At 36.6% G+C, this 19,140-nt stretch overlaps 1 protein-coding gene across 15 annotated transcripts in view; it reads left to right on the plus strand.

Moving 5' to 3' along the window:
• The window catches only part of FHIT (fragile histidine triad diadenosine triphosphatase), a 1,448,428-nt gene that overhangs the window by 504,863 nt on the left and 924,425 nt on the right, over window positions 1–19,140 (plus strand). The gene's annotated exons all lie outside the window — the stretch shown is intronic.

Here is a 19,140-nt window from a genome sequence, read left to right on the forward strand (position 1 = left end):
GAAAATGAAAAATAAATTTTGACAAGTCTCTGTGACAAAAAAGGGGCAGGGAGATAGTGTTTACTATGCAATCAAGTGTATTGGTGTTTATTTTTCTTATAACTAGATTGCTTTACTCATTTATTTCCATTACATTCTAGTACAATAGGCATTTGGGTTTCCATTCCTCTTGGGATTAGCAAAAAGTAGAGTTTAGTGAGAAGAGTGTAGGGAATGGAAGAGAATTCCAATCTAGCTGGAATAAAAACCATTGTTTTTATGATATTTTATCTGCAAAGACTTGAGGGCAAACTGAAAAATTTAGTTTTGACCTGTCTGAAAGAGTGGGTACAGAGGGTCAGAAATATCATTAATAGAAATGTTAATGAGCATTTGAAGAAATGAGTTAATGTGGATTTCCCAAAAATGAAGTGACCGGAGTAACCTTCCTTTTTTGACAGGGTTACTGGAGTTGAAGATAAAGTCAATTTTGAGAAATAGTGTATTTCAGCAATGTATATGTATCTCAAGGTATTTCTGTGGTCAAGACTGAGAAATATGACATGGTCGACAGCACCGCCATGAATTTCAAGCTGGGAAAATTTTTAACTTATCTTCAGAATTGTACAGATTTGCCACAAGGTTTAAACTCTGTTAGGGAAAACAAAATTGAGGTTTTCCTGACTATTTGGTTATAGACCCAGTGTGCTCCTTTTTAATACTCTTTCATTAATCAAATGATTTGATCCAGGTTGCAATTTATAAAATATATCTGGATGATATTTTAGTAATAGGATAAATGCTCCTTGATCTCCTGGATAAACTTTATTTTCTGGAGTCACACAGTAAGTTATCTTTGCCTTCCTATACTGGGGCTCCTGTCTCATTCACATTTTATATTGATACAGTTTTCTGACCATACAAACTATACATAGCATCACAGTAGAGTCACTATCTGCCTCTAATGCTGGTAGCTGGATTAGTTTTATCGTAATTATGTCTTTGACATAGCTGCCCTGGCTTCTCTATCTCTTTCTTGTTTATCTCAGTTAAAATATATAAAAATGTATTAGCAGCGCTATACACTGGATTCTCTGGAGGGCTGAGCCCTATATTAAATTCTAGTTTCCTAAATATGGGGAGAGAGCAGAGGGACTTGGAACATTTCTGATGCTGAGGTTTTATTGTATTGTGAGCTTTCCTTCAGCACTTTAAGGATCCATCTTTCTCAATATGGGTAGAAGTGGGGAAACTCAAAGGGAAATTGTTTTCTGCATTCTCTATAATGGTTTTTATTTAAGAATGATAAAGCAATACTTGCTAAGCCCAGACCAGTTCCACAACAGACAGTGCTGAAAATCCCAGGGGAGATGTAGTGATGTTTCTGTGTTGCAAGGAAATAAACTTCAAAATGTTTTTTCGTTTATAAAGTTATTATAAGTATATTGAAGACGGTTTGCCTAGTGTAAAAAAGACTCAACTTGGAGTTGGTCTAGCCAGGCTTAACCCTTATATGTCTAACTGCTTCTATTCTGAAACAACATGGAGACACTATGAAGAGGACAAAGTCTTCAGGGTTCAGGGTCTCATTCCATTTCCTATGCATGTCAACTAAGCTTCTAGCATCTCCTTTCCCTTCTATACAAAATAGGAATAGTAGTAGTATCCCTCCCTCTCTCACACACTTTGGATTAAATAAATTAGTTGCCATCTTTCAGGTGCTTAGATAGAGTGCTCTATAATGTAAGACTCAGTAAATGTCAGCTATTGTCATCATATTTATTATTAAGGACTCAGCTGGTATAGGGAAAGAGAATTAGACTTCAAGTGAGGAAAGTGGGATTTTCTGCTATAAAGCTATTTGAACTTGGAATAGTCAACTCACTTCTTTGTCCACATTTTCTCTGCTGAAAACTAACCAGAATCTCCCTACCAGGTAGCCAAGTCAGGGAACAAAGTGAGTTAGTGAAAGTAAAAGTTTCAGACATCTGGAAAAATGTTCCCAAGATCCAGTTGCTCTATAGGGTCAGTCTTTTCAAAGCTATTTTTACTTCATTTTGCCCTGTGGACAAACAGGAACAGGGTTTCAATTTTTGAAAATTGATGCTATCTATTATATCATTGGTAAATGAATTCCTAATTCTCAGATTGGAAGTAATCCACTTCATATCTGGATTTCTAATCCAGTTCTAATTGATTCACTTCATCGATCACCTAGTCACTAATGCAATTTTTGGAGTGTTGACAAAACCTTTTCAGCCATCAGATCAATCTTGAGTGATATCTTTGAGTGATACGGTTTCTAACCCTTTGTTGGATTAGAAAGGGAGGCCATCCCTTTTTGTCAACTCCCTGACCAGAACTGGAAACGTCACTGATTGGTGCTAGATTTGGGCTTTTTTATTTTTGGATAGTTTGCATATATGCTTACTTACTATTAGAAATTGTTATGAAACATTCCTTGGCCCCCATTTTCCAGTGCAGTTCCTTCCCTCAATTTGTTATCCTTCTTTGTGATAGCTCTGTGACTTAAGGAAAATTACTTTACATTGGTGAGCCTCACCCTTAGGAGAGGGTGTTCTACCTTTCTCGTGGTATTGGTGGGAACATTATATAAGTTAAAGCATGTGAAATGTTCATAAGTTAATACATGTTAAATGCAAGCATAGTGCCTGGCACATGCTAAGTGCTAACTACTGCTAATTACTATTATTATTAATAGTATATCAGTTAATAATAGTAGTACTAATCAGCTAGATATAATAGTGCTGCTTCCTGAAATAGTAGAATATTAAGCATATTCCTAAAGCAGAAAAGAAGACCAAATGCAAAAGCTTTAAAGAGGCTCTCAGGCTGTTGGTCATATTCCTAGACTCTGTGTACTGGTACCTGTTTCATACTTTGTGTGGCAAAAAATTACAGGAAACCATCTCTAAAGGTGATGCAAAAGATGCCACAGGACAACTGGATATGGATATCCACATACAAAAGAATGAAGTTGTACCCCTACCTTACATCGTATTACAAAAATTAATTCAAGATGGATCAAAGACCCAAATGGAAGAGCTAAAGCTATAAAACTCTTACACAAAAACAGAGGCATAAATCTTCATGACCTTGGGTTAGGCAATGGTTTTGTAGATATAATGCCAAAAGTACAGCAACATAAGAAAAAATAGATAAATTGGACATCACAAATTTAAAACTTTTATGCTTCAGATGACACCATTAAGATAGTAAAAAGACAATTGACAGAATGGAAGACATTTTTTGCAAATCATATATCTCATAAGAGACTTGTATCACTCTTACATCTCAATAACAAAAAGACAAATAGCCCAATTAAAAAGGAGCAAAGGATGTGAAAATACATTCATCCAAAGAAGATCTGCAAATGGACAATAAGCCCATGAACAGATTCTCAGCATCATTAGTCATCAGGGAAATGCAAATCAAAACCACAATGAGATATCACCTCACATGCACTAGGATGGCTATAATCCAAAAGACAGATAATAACAAGGGTTAGTGAGGATATGCAGAAATTGGAACTCCCATACACTGTTTTTTATTTTTTCTTCAATTTTTTTTTTTATTCCCATATACTGTTGATGGGAAATAAAATGGTTCAGCTGCCTTGGAAAACAGTTGGAAATTTCTTTAAAAGTTTAACGTAAATTTAACCCAGCAATTCCACTCTTAGGTACCTATCCATGGGAAAGGAAAGCATATGTGCACACAAAAACTTGTACATAAATGTTCATGGCCGCATTATTTGTAACAGACAAAAAGTGGAAACAACCCAAGTATCCATCAATTGGTGAATGGGTAAATAAAACATGGTATATCCATACAATGGGATATTATTTGGCAATAAAAAGAAATGAAGTACTGATAACGTGCTTCACCATATATGAGCTTTGAAAACATGCTAAATGAAAGAAGCCAGTCACAAGAGAGCACATGTTGTCTGATTCTATTTATATAAAATGTCCAGAATAGGTAAATCTATAGAGACAGACGATAGCTTAGTGGTTGCCTAGGGCTAGGGGGCTGGGAGGAAATGGGTAGTGACTGCTAACAGGTATGGTTAAATGGTTAAAATTGATAGTGGTGATGGTTGCACAACTTGGTGAATATACTTGAAACCATCAAATCATACACTTTAGAGGGTTTAATTATATGGTGTGTGAACTATATTTGAGAAAAAGCTGTTAAAAAACAAACAAAGAAGATGCTACGGGGCTTGTTTTCTGTGGAAGAAGCTTGAAGTATATATACTCCCCTGGTCACTACCACCTAAGTTCTGTGAAGACGAAGACTTGGTTTAATTCCCTGCTATACATCCTGTGTCTAGAAATAGAGGCATACAATAAAATATTTGTTGAATGAATGACTATATTGGTGGTCCCAAATACTACCCCCAGGTCTCCTAATTCTCTGGAAGGACTCAAGGGACTCCGAAGTTGTACACCCATGATTATGGTTTCTAACAGTGAAAGGATACAAAGTAAAATCAGCATAGGGAAAAGGTGCATGGTGTGAAGTATGAAGGAAATGAGGCGCAAGAGTCCTTGTCCAGTGGAGTCAGGTGGGATGTGCTTATTAATTCATGCAGCAAAGACCCGTGACATCAAGTGTTGTTTACCAAGGAGGCTCATTAGAAGCTCTGCATAAGGTTTCTGCTGGGGGCTGGTCTGCGCAGCACATCCGCAAATTCCAGACTCCCAGAAGGAAAGCAGGTATTTGGCATAAACCACTTTATTTGTATGCATATTAACGAACAGTGGCTACTCCTATCATTTAGGGAAACTTTTGTATCCATGTAGGAACTGTTTACCAGCCCAAGTTTTCAGATGCCAGCCAGGGGCCAACCTTGCAAGCAGGCCTTTCTAAGAATAGGCTGGCTGTCTGAGGTCTACTATGTTAACTCTTTGCTGCACAATTAATAGAAGGATGACAGGTTTTAAATTTCCAAAAGATCTATAACAAGCCTATATATGCAAAAAGTATTAGGAAGGGGAGTCAGTGTGCCCTGGGAAGAGTGTTGCCTTGAACACAGCTGGCAGCTCAGTGCATGCTCATGTCTATTGAGGAAGAAGAGTCTACAGGTTGGTCTATAGTCTTAACTCATTTTTCTTCCTGGCTTCCCAGAATTAAAGCCTTAGAGTAACAGTTCTCAACCAGTGCAATTTTGTCCCCCACGGGACATTTGGCCAGGCCTAGAGGAATTTTCAGTTGTCACAATTAGGGAGGGGGTGCTACTAGCATCTATGAGGTAGAAGCTAAGGATGTTGTTAAACATCCTATAATGCATAGAGGACAGCCCTTCACAATGAAGAATTACCTGGGCCAAAATGTCAACAGTGCCAAAGTTGAGAAACTCTGTCTTAGAGAATATTTATAGGGAAAAGCAGAGCCTAAGATAGTTACCTATAAATCTACAGGGTGGAGTGAGACAAGGTAACCAGGCAGTAACTCCCCAGCTATTATGCCCACCTCAAATCCACACTCCCCTTTCTTATTTCTTGCGGTCTGTGACCTGACAGTTATAAATTCTTCCTCTATTCTGCATCTGTTGATAAAGGGCGCCATGGGCAGGGGAAAAGAAGGCACCTCCTTTTCTGAATAAAGTGGCCTTGATTTTAGGGTTTCAGATCTGTTCCTTTAGATGGGTTGCCCAGTTGCTGACTCTGAAGGAATGTGTAAGGATAGAAATACCAGCCTTCACGTTTCCATTGCTGAATTCCTAATAGCTGAGAGTTATTCCTGACTGTATCATCTATGAGTCCTTCCTTTTATCACTGCTGTTTATAGCGTTATTTCCTTCCTTTGCTTTTCATAATGTCTTTCGAAGTGGAAGCTAATATGAATTTTGGTGCTCTCCAGCTCCTAACTCGTGTGTCTAACGCCATCAGATTGAATTAATTTGAACTATTAAGCATGAAGTACATATTACCATGGAGCTTATTCCAGATGTATTATTGTTAGTTTAATTGTTATGGCTAATCATTGACTATGGTTTTTCTGGGTGCCTGAAATAATAACAATAATAATACTCTTTTTTATAGTGCCTTTCATATGAGAATCTTGAAAAGCCTGCATCCTGGAACCACTTATTGTAAAATTGTCATTATCTGTGTGTTCTCATTTGGCTGAGGTTCGAGGAAGAATATGCCAGTGTATGATTTTAAAAGCCAAGAAAAATTTATATTCATGAATCATGCTTTTTCTTTTTTCTTTCTTTTTTGCAATTTACCAGCATGGAAAAACAGGAGGAGAGGGAACTTAGCCCACTGAGATATTATTTCCAGAGAGCAATCCTGTGCCTTTTATAATAATTCTGTAGTCCTTGTGCTGGCTTAGTATCAGCTCTGACTTGGGAGGTTTTAATTTTAAATGATGCTCAGATTGAGACCTGCATTCTTCTTTGTCCAGCAGAGTAAGGCACTTTGGTTCAGTGTGTGTGTGTGTGTGTGTGTGTAAGGCCTTAAAAGAGATAAAGGTTCTTTGGATACTTCTCATTGCTTACATCACATTTTGAAAAGTTCAGAATCAGTGAGAAACATAGTATAATGCATCTGAATTTATATTTACATACACAGAGGGTTGGTCATTAGGAAGTGAAGGCCTATGAAAGTGCAGTTTGGTCTCCTGATGCTCCAAATGTTTCAGTAGTGAAGGAGACAGAAGGTACGTTCAAGTGGTTCCCAGCCTACCTATTTCTCATAGCCTGGATGAATACTCGGGAGGTGAAACCTTTTTAACAGTAGCAATTAATTGCTCCCATAAAGCAATTGCTTCAAGGAAACAATTATGACAGGTTTTTAATGGAATCCTGATGAGTTTTGTTAAATCAACACTTAACCCTAAGGACCAGAATCATCTTCACATGTTACTGCATCGCCTCCCAACAGTAGTTCAGGCAACTTGGATTTCCCAAGAAAGGTTTCAGTTTGGCTTCAGTGATACATGGAGAGTTTCCACCATCTGGATGCTGTCAAGGGGCCCAAGGGAAATGAATTGCTGGACTTTCCTTACATGGATTCTTACCGTTGTTCCTCTCCATGGGAGAAGTGAGCGTCGACTCATGCCGTGAATAATGAGGACTGTTCTCGTCACTCAGCATGCATTCCTCTGGAAAGCTGGGTGGCCACAGTAAGAAAAAGGGTAAAGCAGTTATTCTCCACTGTGGCAGCACACTGGAATCCCCACTGGAAGTTTTAAAGACCCTCAGGTGCCTGGGTCCCACCCCCAAAGATTCTGCTTTAATTGGTCAGGGGCAGAGCCTGGCCGTTGAGTAATTTAAAAGTTTCCCGGGTGATTCAAATTGTTAGGCACATCAAGCGTGACTCATTTTCAAAATACGTAACAACTGGTCCAGCACTGTGCTCTTGCTCTCTACCAGGCATTGTGCTAAATGTTTTACAGTTATCAATCCAACTGTTTATCACAATAGCCACATGATTGACCATTCATCAATTCATACATTTATTTATTCAGCAGATACTTACGGGGTGTAGGCAGTGGGCCAGGCAGTGTGTTGGTTATTGAGGAGGAGGGTCATGGAACATTTGTAGGATTAATGACATTTGAGCTGACATTTAAAGACTGAGGAGAAGTTAACCAGGCAAATAGGGGAGGGAAGGCACTGCAGGCAGGGAGGATGGCTTTTGCAAATGTACTGTATTAGGAAGGAGGATGGCTAGTTCACGGAACAGAAGACAACAACCACAAAACAGTACTTCTGGAGCAGAGGAAGCTGGGAGGAACATGAGACAAGATAAGATGTAGAGGTGGACAGGTCTGGTAAAGGCTTTGGGCCTTTATTTTGAAACCAAATGGAAGCTCTGATTTCATTTGCATTTCCTACAAGATCTCTCTGTTTGCAATAAGGAAACAGATAAGAGAGAAGCAAGAGAGCATGCATTGTGATGACTTGGATGGACATTGCTATAGATCTGGACAGAAATGAGAATGACTTGGCCTAAGATAATGAAGGGAAAGAGAGGTGGGCATACTTGAATGGTATTTAGATGATAAAATCCTTCAGATTCAAAGGGGAGGAAAATGACTGCAATCTCCAACTTCACTATTATTTACTGTTATTACCCCCAATTTTCAGATGAGCTGATGAGAATTAGAGTGGTGCTTCTCAAATGTTAATGTGTATAGGGATCACCTGATGATCTTCTTAAAATGCAGATTCTGACTCAGTAGGTCTGAAATGAGGCCTGTGATTCTGCCTAATAAGCTCCAAATAATGCTGAAGCTGCTGGTCCATGGACCACACTTTGAGAATCAGGGGCTTAGAGAAGTGAAATAATTTACTCAGGATGTGGTAGCATGGAGCCTGCACTCTTAACCATGTTTGCCCACTGCCAAAGCCCATGATCTTAATCATAAACTCTGTGTCTCCTGAAGGGTGGAGCTGTTGGTATAAAAAGTCGATTGGAGACAACCTGGGGAGGTTGTACACCAGGCTAAGAAATTTAGATTTCATCTGTAGGCAATTGACAGCCACTGAAAATGTGTAAGCAGAGAAGGGTCCAATCAGAAAGCTTGTATTACAGTTTCTGGATGTATTTCCTATGAGTATTTTGTTTGTTCTTTTTAGTGTAGATCTCTTAGGTCAAATTGAAGTGCAGTTAAAGAAAAAAACCAAAGTAACACTCTGAACTTTGTAAGTAATAGGGATGGTTTATTAGATCATCTGCTCTGTAATGAGGGCAATAATTGGCTCTTATTTAGTGTTTCCTGCCCAATCATCCCAAGGCACTTTACTAATCATCATCTTTCTTTCAGAGCTGAAGAAACCGATAGAGAGAGGCTAAGGGACCTTGATGTAGTGGGGCTGGCTGGTGGGCATGTGTTCATCATTTCTGTGGCATCTAGATTCTTCTACTACAGTTCAGGTATATACCTGAATATTTCACTTAACTGCTTTATATCAGTATCAGTATTTCCTGCCTGTGTCCCAGGGACCACTAGGCTAATAAGAAACTAAATGAAATAAAGAAGTGTCAAAAATTTGGAAAATGCTGTATGCTTTATCTCCTTCTTGGAAAGGTATAAGGCACAGAAGGGCTCTGAGAAGTCCCACAGTAAAAGAATTTGTTTAACTCTGTATTATTCAGTGGTGTTCCAAACTAATTTGACCTTAGAATTACCACCGACTCTTTTCTCCCTCCCAACTCTTGACTTTCCATTCAACAGTTGTTCTGTCTGCTGGAGATTATGAAATGCTGGTCTGTCCTCACAGACAGTGACAGCCTTTGAATGCATCAATATCAGTTGCCTGGGCCTGCGTTCTTGTCTTGAGTGACTGGCAGATTTGGAGTTTTGGCATCTAAGACAACAGCATAACATCGTTTTTACTTTGCTTTTATTTAAGCCAGGTGCCCTCACAGGTGTTAAAACTACATGTCCCTACTTCAGTGGTTAGCTGGAAGGAAAGTCACTGACTTATTTGCATGTTTCCCTGTTGTCTGGAAAGGGCAAATTGTGCTTTTGTTTTTCTTTGTTTCCACATGTTTAATTCTGTTCTGGCAGCCATATAATCTTCCTTCCCACTCTATTTCATATAAAAGATTTGGAATAGGATCATTGCCAGACGTGACATTTACATTGAGCTATTTTTTTATGTTAAGTATATAACATGATACTTAAATAGTTTTAAACAATCTGAGTTAATTTGCAACTTTGAAGGTAAACGAGGTGCTTCCCTGGTGGTGCAGTGGTTAAGAATCTGCCTGCCAATGCAGGAGACACGGGTTTGAGCCCCGGTCGGGGAAAATCCCACAAGCCACGGAGCAACTAAGCCCGTGCGCCACAACTACTGAGCCCATATGCCACAACTACTGAAGCCCGTGCACCTAGAGCCTGTGCTCCGCAACAAGAGAAGCCACCGCAATGAGAAGCACACGCACTGCAACTAAGAGTAGACCCTGCTCGCCGCAACTAGAGAAAGCCCGTGCACAGCAATGAAGACCCAACACAGCCAAAAATAAATAAATAAAATAAAATTTACAAAATTTAAAAGAAAAAGGAAGTAAGTTAAATTTGTCTTTTTGCCTAAAGGAGCTAAGGATCTTGCATAAGAAAAAGAAAACCTTTTTCTAAAAAAACAATACCAGACTATGTATAGTTAGCATTCATATGAAACCAGAAAATTCTGGCTAAATAAGTTTTTAAGATGTTGGTGGAATAACATACATGGTGAGATACAATACCAAACTAAGAATGAAAACTACCCATTCAGATAAAGATTCATGCAGATTAACTTAGGTTGGCCATGCCTTTTTTGCCAGAGAGATCCCATGTTTCTATAGAGGCTCTGGCACTCCCAAGCTGCAGACAGACCAGAGTCACCAAGTATCTTCTTGTCCATCTTTGCTGTAGATAAGTCACAGCATTCATCATGCTACTTCTGGGTCTGGAGTCAAGAGAAGCACAGGGTCTTTGCCTGTTACCAGTCAAATAGGTTCTCTTTGGCCTTGACTCTATGGAATAGCATTGCTGCTGCACACGTGAGTGTGATCCTGAGAGGAAATCAAGAGGCTCTCAATACTAAGGACCAGATAGTGAACATTGCAAGAAAATGTGGATCTACCACCAGCCACTCATGAATTAACATGCCCAGGGAATGAGATATAACATGGTGACGAGAATTTCCCTTTGTCCCCAACTAATTGTTTTTTGTCAGAGCCATATTTTAAGTCTAGAATAGCACTTCTCAAAGTGTGATTCATGGACCCCTGAGGATGCTGAGACATTTTTAGGATACCTGCAAGGTCAAAACTATATTGCCATAATACTGTGTTGTTGTTTTTCTTTCTTGCTATGTTGACATTCGCACTGATGGTGCAAAAGCAATGGTGGGTAAAAGTGTAGCGTGAATAAAGGCAGTGGCACCAAAGTGTACTTTTGGTCTTTTATTTTTTACCACAGTGACTTACGGTTAAAAAAAATAATAAGCCAATTTCATCTAAAAATATCCTTGATGAAACAGTAAAGAGTATTAATTTAATTAGGTTTTTATTCTCAAAAACATCTCTTTAGCATCCTGTGTGCTGGTATAGGAAGCATACATGAAGCATTGCTGCTGTGTAATGAAGTATAGTTGTTTGAGGAAAAAGCACTTGTATGACTGAATTGTAAGCTGAACTTGTTGCTTTTATATGGAACATTATTTTTTTCTTGAAAGAACGATTGACAGTTGAAATATGGTTATTCAGACTTCGATATTTGACAGGCATTTTCTCAAAAATGAGTAAAGTGAGCCTGTCACTTTAAGCCATTGGACAGCATTTGTTGCCAATGATCAAATTCAAGCTTTCAAGCAAAAATTAGAATTTTGGAAAACTTGTATCTGCCACCATGAACTTTACAGCTTCCCAGTACTTAAAGACTTTTCTGATGTGATCGATGGCGATATTAACAAACGTGATTCTTTTTTGGTAGCATGTAATGAAATGTGTCAATATTTGGAAGATCTGCCTAATTCAGTGAGCCAATGAATTCGACTAGAGCAATGCATGCTTTTACAAATTTTTGCATGGGGAAAGGATCCATTCAAAGTGCAACAGAGACCATGGATTTTCACATAATAGAGCACTAAAAGTTTACTGATACCGTTTCAGATTACACACTGCAACTAACTATTAAAGAAACTACCATTTGTCGAATTTTCATGCAGTATTAAAGAAAAACATCCACACTTATTTGAAAAGGCTATTAAAATACTTCTCTTGGGGAAAGGGGGTTGGGCAAGGTAGTGGCAGGGGATTAAGAGGTACAAACTACCATGTATAAAATAAATAAGCTACAAGAACATATTGTGCAGCACAAGGAGTATAGCCAATATTTTATAATAACTGTAAATGGAGTATAATCTATAAAAATTTAGAATCACTATGTTGTACACCTGAAACTTACGTAATATTGTAAATCAACTATGCTTCAATTTAAAAAAACATTCCAGATTTTCTTGACATACTTCAATCCAAAACAGTAGATCATGACACAATGCAGAAGCAAATATGAAAATCTACCAGCTTTCTATTAAGCCAAACAATAAAAAGATTTTCAAAACTCGGAGACAATGCCACTCTTCTCACTAGTTTTTCCATTTTAGAAAATATGTTATATAGGTTAACATATAATGTGTTTATTGTTGTTATTTTTAAATGAATTAACAGTGTTTTGAAATGTGGTCGTTTAATTTCTAATGCAGTAAATATCCATAGATATAACCTACATGAGCAAAAGCTCTTTGGGGCCTTCAACAGTTTTTGAGAGTGTGAATGGATCTTGAGACCAAAATGTTTGCAACTGCTGGCCTAGGGAAACATTTACTAAAGGTATTCTACAGAATGTTCTCCCTTGAGATGCTCAACAGAAACCCAGCAGCCAAATATAAAAGGTAACATAAAACAAGAAGAGTTTGGTAGTTAAGTTTCGAAATGCTACTAGCTACAGCCCCTTATGGAGAGTCACGGTTCATAATAGCACATTAAAGTTTCAACTTGAACTTCGTTCGGCTCTCACTCTTCCCGAAACTCATTTGAAGGTGAAAATATTTATACCTTGCCAACATTGTTATCATTTTAAATATTTTCCAATATGATAGGTTAAATAGTGGTATGTCATTATTCACTGACTTCTAAAATCTGACGTTTTAATTTAAGAGTCAATCACATTTTCCTTTAGAACAGCCTCCAGACAGTTAACTTCTCTAGTCACGCCATCTGGGGGGTAGGGTTTGGCAACTACAGAATGTTTCACAACGTTCTGGCTTTTCAGTTTTATAAGCTCAGGTTGGTTTTTTGGCTTCAAAAGACAGGCAAATTCATGCAAACCAGTGATGGTAAGAATGTGTTCCTGGGCTACATTAGTGGACTTGGGAAGAGGATTTTTGCTCTAGGACAAAAGATAATTAACTTAGCAGGCTGTGCCTTTGCTTGAAATGAATTTGGTAGGACCTGATTTGTCCTTTTTGAGTCAATGGTTACTCAGTCATACATGCTGTCTGATTTGGTTTCCTCAGAGGAATTGCCCATTATCAAGGCTGTGGAAATAAGCAAAATCAGTTTTAGCAAATATATTTCTCCTAGTAAACGATGATCTACTGGAATTCTAGTTTAGGAATTGGTTTGCTGATTACAATTCCTTAGTTGCTAGGACAAAATTATTTGAAGGTAAAGCTTGGTAATGGCTGTATTTCCACTTCTAGGTATCTATACTAAGGAATAAACAGAATGCAATTAAAAATGTATGTATAAAAATGCTCTCTATAGCATTATTTATAATAACCAAAATTGAAAACAACTAACAGTTGACAAATGCGGAAACAATGAAAAACTATAGTATATTCACATAATAAAATGCCATACAGACATTAAAAGTCTGGTTTTGAAGAATATTTGAAGATATGGGATAATGTCCACCAGATAATATCAGTGAATATAGTAGGATAAAAACATCATGATATGTATAATCAGATTGTTTTCCAAAAAGGTTGTTCCAATTTACATCCCCACCATCATCTTTGGGCATGCTTCTTTCCCTGCACTCTTGCCAACTATGGGTGCTATTTTAAATAATATTTTCCAGTGAGATAGGGTAAAAATGTTATGTCATTCTTACATTAAGGAGACATTCAACAGGGCAGGCAAAGAGCAGTAATTGGCATTTCCAGAAGAGACTTGACTGTAATTGCTACATTGTAGGCAGAACTTTAGGCCACACTGACTACAGATGGGCTAACTCTGATTACTGACACCTGACAGCTACCAGGGTCTGGGAGAAAGTTCCAGAAACCAGAGAAGTGATTTGAGTCAAATTAAAAATAACCAAGAAAATCCCACTATTGTCAAATTTAGCCATTTATAATTCATCCTTGGATAGATTAAATAAATACTATGTTAAGGTCATCTCTATCCATCTGTAAAATCCTCATATAAACATTTAAAGAGACTGAGAGGTAGAGAGAGAATGTATTCCTGTCAGTCTCCCATGTCTTAGAGACTTTATCATTATAAAGTTATAGTAGATCATAGCATTGTCTGTCAAGTGATTAAAATTGTCATCACGGTTTGTACCTTTTATAGTCTTTCCTTAGAGCATGTATGCAAAAGGTTTGCAGAATGCCTATGGGCTTTTTGGAGCCACTAAAGGGACTTGTTGCCTGTTTCCATTCCCTGCCACTCACCACAGATGTGCCAGTCATGCCTACCTTAATCTTTTGTCATAGTCACACTGCAGTTGGGTAGAATATTGAAGGAAATGTCAAAAATGTAGCCATGTGAAAAGAATCAGAAGGCAGTGTTGTTATTCAGAGTTTGCTTCCGGCTTGGGCTTCTGTCTGCATGGAGCAGGCTGGATGTCTAATTTCAGCAGTGCAATTAATTCTCGGACAAGATGAGAAAAGATGTAACTGCCACATTAGTATACACTTGGATGTTGCTTCACTAATTCATGTACTTATTTTCTTTGCGATTTCATCTGAAAGCATCTTTTCAGGGCTTTTTGTTGTTGTTGATTTTTTTTTATATTTTGAATGATGAAAATGGACAAAAACAGAATTCAGCAAAATGTAAATGAATCAGAGCAAATGGGATGCAAGAATATATTGTGCAGATCCGGAATGGAAATAGAGATATTTGTTCTTCCTTTTTTTGAGGAGAATCATAAAACTTCCCATGGTGCGTCAGACAGTGTGTTTTATATTCTCTATTCCCAGACGTTTAGAAAGTGACAAAAAGCATTTTAAAAATGTGGAAGTTATTATTGTGCATTCTGACAGTAAATAAGTGTGTATCCTAACACAGAGATTTGTCCTCTAACCCTGATATGATGTTTCACACCACTGTGAATTTCTTCTTTTTAAAATATTGATTTCACTTTTAATGTTTTTGCTTTTGAGCTTTTTTCTATAGTGCAGCCTCTTCCTAGAATTATGATGATATCCCAGATGCAGATTTTAAAAACTATTCTGGACTGAATCGTGGAAAATGGCTATTGTCTTTTGAATAAAAGATATTAGGGCCCGGCCATGCATTGTTGAGATATATTTTTGAGAATGATGTAACAGAAAAAATATACTTCTAATATATTTTCCTTTAAAGGAAAGATTATTTTCAAACCTTATTGTATAACAGAGGCCACACTATTAAAATAATTAACTAGGACTTGCTGGGATGGGAGAGTAGAGGATAGATTGAGGGTGAATGTGCAGGAAATGCATGAATAGCTTCTTAATTAAACTGTAGAATGTTTAGGCTCCTTTCTATAGTTATGTTCTGAATTTTAAGTTTTTGCGTATATGTGTGTATACTATTTACAACTACATGAATATGTTCTTCAAAGGCTTGCACATATTTACTGGAAACTATGAATTTCAAAATTTTATTTCTCTCTGAGGGATCTAGTAATGGCACAAAAACACCATAGCCAAGTGGTCCTTAGAGACCAACATTGAATTTCAAACTTTAGTTCAATAGAATTGCTTTTTAGGAAACAAAATACATTAATACATTTGCTCCCATCATGTTTCTCTTTCTTCTCTTATTTTTGTAACTCTTTTCTTGTAACCCTTGTGGTGACCAGTCTTCACTTTATTAGCCTTTCAGCCTGGCTGTGCAAGAGGGCAAAGGTCCTCATTTCACTCTGGTCTCCATTTTCTGATCCGTAAAAGAGGGTCATTGATGGTCTTTAATGTCCCTTTCATCTCTAGAGTTCTATGTTTATGTCTACTTCCTCTTTTATCCTGCATTCATTATAGACTTACTATGAGGATAAAATACAAAAAGTATCATGAAAGTAGTTTGAAAATTGTAATGCACTCTAGAAATATAAAGTATAACTGTTGCTATCCTGTATCATTTTCTGTGATTGTTCTTATGTATACACAAGACTGCATTTTTCCAGGTGTGTAGTATATTAATCCCAAAAAAATTTTCCGCTGTGGGATTAATACAGTATGTATTAAAGAAACACTCATGGAATGGTTCATTCGTAAGCCAGGGACTGTTTCACTCTTGGATAGAGTAGCAGTCATTTGAATCTCAGCACCTACTTTTAGGTATTTCAGGAGGCTAAAGTATCTGAAAGGTAAAGGTGAAGTATCTAAAGATAAAGGTAAAGGTAAAGGCTGGTGTCTGAAAGATAAGAATATATTCCCAGTCTTCCAGACAACCCATCAACAAGCAGTTGATGAGTTGATGGTCAGTTTTGAGAACACTGTTTTTGAAAAGTAGCTGTAATGATTTATCAGAGGACTAGCCAGTAGACCTGTGACTGAATTGGACCACTCTGTTCTCCCATTTGATTTGTGTTTAAAATCCTGTTGGACTGGTGTTGAAGAAATTGAGATGCAAAAGCTAATTGCAAAAAAAGTTTCATAGTTGTTTTTAATGTCTCTTTGTGCCTAGAGCAAACTCTTGATCCACGTAACAATAACCCCTTGAAATGCCATTTAGATTGGAAGTGCTGATGCAACACTAATGATTTTAGAGCAAATATGTTACTCTAATTTCCTCCATCTGCTTTGAATAAAAGAATATTAGCAGAAAGTCTGAGTTGTAAAGAAAATTGTTTCTTAGAAATATTGAAGATATTTTAAAATGCGTGCAGGTATAAAGGAAGAGTGATTCTTTTAAAAAAAATTTTTGTCAAGTGTTTCAAAAAATGAAAGCTTTATTGTAGCTTAATGGAAATGTCAAGAATTTTTCTGCATAGTTCTTTTAAGACTCCAGAAGAGTACCAAATGACTTGAGGACCAGCCATCTGGGTTTTATCGTGACACAATCCTGATGATTCACATGAAAACATTCCCTATGGGTTTCTTTAGTGGTTCTAACCAGGGATAAGAGCTACTTGTGTGCTCTTGACTGAGTAGTGGTTCTTTTCCTTCTTTGAGGATTGTCCTCTTTTGATTCAGTCCACATGTAGTGGTGTGGAAGGAAAGTGGTATGTACTCTCTTAGGTTCTTGGTCAACTCTTTCAAAAGATGCTGATATCGTTAGATTTTTTGAAAAAATTCTATAGCCATTCATTTGAAAATCTAGAAATAGAGATTCTTTAAGAATGTATACAATATCAGTATTCATGTAAGAAAAGTAAAAAATTTTAATAATAATAATCATAGAAGAAAGTAGAAGATTGTTAAAGATATACCACTAAAAAAGGCACCAGGCCCAAATAGTTTTACAGCTAAATTAAGTCTAAGCTTTAAAAACATATACTCCCTATGGTTATCAAACAATTAAGACTATAGAGAACGAAAGAAGGGGCCTCAAGTGATTGTACAAATCTAGCATAACTTTACATCAAAACCTAATATAGATAGCTCTAAAAAGATATTTTGTACCACTTTTATTTTTGTATACAGAAATATATAAATTAAAAAGTAGCAACTAAAGTCTATCTGCTTATAAAAGTATAATAAAATATTTGAAATCAGGTTTATTTCAAAAATTATCAGCTGCTTCAGGATTGGAAATTTATCTATACCATTCATCACATTAGCAGATTAAAAGAAAAAAATAATATGATTATAAGAATACACACTTTGTTAGTTTCATAGGGCTGCTATAACAGATTACCAAACTGGGTAACTTAAAACAACAGAAATGTTTTTCTCTCACAGTTCTGGATGCTAGGTGCCAGCAGGATCAAGGTCTCTCCTAAGAGTCTAAGGGATGATTCTTCCTTGCCTCTTTCTAATTTCTGGTGGTTGCTGGCAGTCCTTGGTGTTCCTTGGCCTGTAGACACATTACTCCCTTATCTGCCTTTGTTATCACATGAAGTTCTCCTTGAATATTGATGTCTCTATTTTCTCTTCTTAGGAGGACACCAGTCATTGGACTAGAGCCCACCCTAATCCAGTATGACCTCATCTTAGTTTAACTAATTACATATGCAAAGATCTCATTTCAAAATAAGGTTACCAGGTGGCCATAAATTTTGTGGGACTCTCTTCAACACAGTACACATGCCAAAAAAGAATTTGATAAAATTTATTAGGAATTTCTAATAACTCTCTAAATAAAATGGGCATAGTAGGAAGTTAATGAAGCATAATAAAGAATATTTATTAAAAACCATCATCACATTACATTAAACAGTGAAATTTAAAATCCATTTCTCGTAAGACCAGGAAAAATGCAGGGGGATATTTGCTGTCAACACTGTTACTTAGCACTGTGTTGTGGGTTCTATATGATGTAATTAAACAGTAAAATTAAGCAATATAAATTTTGGAAAAAATCAAACACAGTTATCTTCATTTTCAGATGATATGAATTTGTTGCTAGAAAACTTAAGACTCTGTTACAGACTATTACTAAGAAAACATATAAGCTGGATAGCCATAAGGTAAGTATATAAAAAGCAAAGCTTTTTATACCTTCAATAACCGGTTGCATAGACATAGAAAAAAATTCATTTATGTGAACAAAAAAATATAAAATTCTTAGTAATAAACTTAACAAGAAAAGAAATAGTCATACTATATTTTATAATATTTCCAAATATTATAAGATGTCATTCCTTTCTAAAATAACACATATGTTAAAGGAATTCCAGTCAGAATGGCAACAGGTTTTTATTTTGACTCTTCCTTCTAGACATTAAAACTTAATATAAAGTTGCTGTTATAAAAACCGTATGTTATTGGCCATGAGAAAAATTGATCACTGGAGTAGAAAAAAGAGTCAGAAACCAATCAAAATATGTAATAATGAGTCAAATATATAGTAAAACTGGCTTTTTCACTCAGTGGGAAATGTATGTCTATTTAAAAAATGATGCTTTTAATATGTAATTTATAAATGATATACTTCTATTTTCACTGTAAAATTTTTTTAAATTTCAGATGAATTAAAGATATAAATAATATAAACATAAGAAAACTAGGAACTCTCCTATACATTGATGAGATAAAGTTATACACCATATTTGAAAAACTGGCTAAAGATATTAAGTTGCAGTTCACAAAAGGGAAAACTTAAGTGATCAAAGACTTAGGAAAATCTGCTCAACCTCACTAGTAGTCATGGAAATACAAATTCATATTATAATGAGGAAGCAAAAAAGTTTTCATACCCTGATAGATCTGGCAGTAGCTATCAAAATTAATGGTATACCTGCTCTTTGACA

Source organism: Orcinus orca, chromosome 10 (genome assembly GCF_937001465.1).
Source record: "Orcinus orca chromosome 10, mOrcOrc1.1, whole genome shotgun sequence".
NCBI lineage: Eukaryota > Metazoa > Chordata > Mammalia > Artiodactyla > Delphinidae > Orcinus > Orcinus orca.